Below are 2,462 nucleotides of genomic sequence, written 5' to 3' on the forward strand. Positions count from 1 at the left end.
CTCTCCTAAGCATTCGGTAGCATGATTTTTTAATTGAAAATACATTTTGGGATGAGATCCTGGAAAATACTTCACCCATTTCATTTACTCTTTATATTGGATTTCATGACATTAAAATTCAAGCATTTTATGATGTCATTCGCAGATTAATTTGATTTTTCTTCCACAGCTTAGATTTGCTGCTATTGGGTGGTTTTCTTGTCCTTAGTACCATAGTAACCTAGAGGACTGATTGTGTCATTTGCAAAATGGGTTGTTCCAGGGATGCTTGCATGTGTGTAGATCTTATGATTTGCAAAATCAATAAGAGAGACACACAGCTGTGATCTCCCTATATTTTAAATGCAGTAATTCTGACTTAAGCCAGGATAATTGCTAGTTAATACATATTTAAACCATTAGTTTCACTTCCATGCTATGATCACAGCAACAGCAGCTTCCCACTTCATAGCTTGTTTGCTTTTTTTACTTCCAAGGAATTGCAAAAACTTGCAGAAGTTCATGTTGGGTTTTTTTTTTTCCTTTTTTTTGTATGTGAAAGAAACTCAGGAAACTGCATTTTACAGATAGCTTTCTGGTATCTCAGACGGTAACTTTGAATTTTTTTGTTCCACTACTGGATCAGTTTTTACCACTAATTCAGTAACACTGCTTTTCACTTCAGATATTAAGACCTTGTAATCCTGAGGTGTGGGCAAAGGATCAAAGGCAACTGAGTTATCCCAGTTTAACAACTTAGCACTCAGCTACGCTACCCAGTCTTGCGCTCCTAACCCTTTGCATACGTGAGGAAAAACACGGTAGCTTAAATCTCATCAACAGCAATTCTGGATACTTTCTTTTGCAACACTTTGTCTTAAAAATAAATCAAAATGCAGATTCTGGAAAATCTCTAAATGAGAGTGTAGATTATAAAGAGCATGCTACAATGATAAGAACAGGTCAACTATCAGCAGCAGAAATAGAGCAGGAAATGCCTACAGGGAACACTCACATCTCTCCAAGAGACCCAAAATTCTTAATGCAAGGGAAGACCCTTCCACATGGTATGTATGTGTTCCTACCCTTTGCTACAGAGCTGTGGAGTTCATCCACAATCTTGCTTCAGAAAGAAAAAACCTTTTGTTGCCCCAACACCAAGCACAATGTAGATGATAATGTATTTACGAACATTGTGAAATATCCACCACATAATGTCAGTATTCCAGCAGGGTATTCTCATGGATAGTTCCATGGGCAAACCTCTCTTTCAGCATTTACTTCACTTAGATATCAGAACACTCTAAATAACTGCTCCATGGATACAGGTTAAAAATTTCCTTGAACACATTCCATCCAACATACTTGTGAGTACATGAAGCAGCTGTTCTACGTACATAAAGCAACAGTGCCTGAGTGAGTAGAAATCAATGGATTTCTGTCAATGAGATGTTTACTTGATGGCATCTGACTGACCTGATGGCACCTGATGGACCTGAAAGCTATGAAATTCTGTAGCATTACATGTTCTCAACCATATTTTAAATGGGCAGGAGCCCATCTGGAGTGTGATGTGGTGAGACAAGGGTGGTGTGGTGATTTGGGGCAGCAGGCACCAAAGCAAGGGCCCCACTTCCAAATTCACATTGATTCAAATAATCACATCAGGTTGAGGAGACCTAGAGAAGAGGTGAGTCAAAACTTCTGGATCAGGCCCCAGATAATTAATTTCCAGTAATTTGGCTTGGCAAGCACTGCTGATCTCTAGCCAAATACATGAGCAGCAGCAATTCATCAGGAGGAAAAAAAAAGCTGATTCCTAATTACCCAGAGAAAGTGCTTTTATGTCAGGATTGCCGATTTACATAATGTTCAGTCAGAACCAAAGCAGAAAGCACTCGTACTGTAGTGCGCTATTCAGCGTGGTGTACTGAGCTGCAGCTGCCTCCTGCTGTAGCCACAGTATCTGCACAGTGTTTGCAATCACCAGTTCAAAGCACATAAGGGCACGCAGTGCTCCTGTCTAGACAGGCTGCAAAACCAGATACAGCTGGGAGCTTGATGAGTGGGTTCTCTTCAGCAGATTTCACCAATGGAGAAATCTTGCTGCTACACACTTCTGCTGCATTGTAAGGAATGAAACTTTGCACCTCACAAAAACATACTCAGCTTGAGTAAAAATACTCCAGTGATAATACTGGTATCTTCATTCAAGCGGCCAGAAAATCGGTGGTGAGGAAGATAAAATGGGAATCCAAAGCTGCTTACCTGGGTGATGAACTGATGCAAAGGGAGGGATTTTATTGACAGCATTGCATTAAACAACATCACGTTATACAATGACTTTCTTGAAGTTATACATTGATGGATGGAAAATATTATAGATCTGCTCTCTGCTTGCCACAACGGTCTAAAACTCATGAAAAACCAGTGGAGAACTGTCTTTGTTTCTACTAAGTGCATTGTGACAAGTCAACAGCAGG

The sequence above is a fragment of the Buceros rhinoceros genome, unplaced genomic scaffold (assembly GCF_000710305.1).
Source record: "Buceros rhinoceros silvestris isolate BGI_N320 unplaced genomic scaffold, ASM71030v1 scaffold8735, whole genome shotgun sequence".
In the NCBI taxonomy this organism is placed as follows: Eukaryota; Metazoa; Chordata; class Aves; order Bucerotiformes; family Bucerotidae; genus Buceros; species Buceros rhinoceros.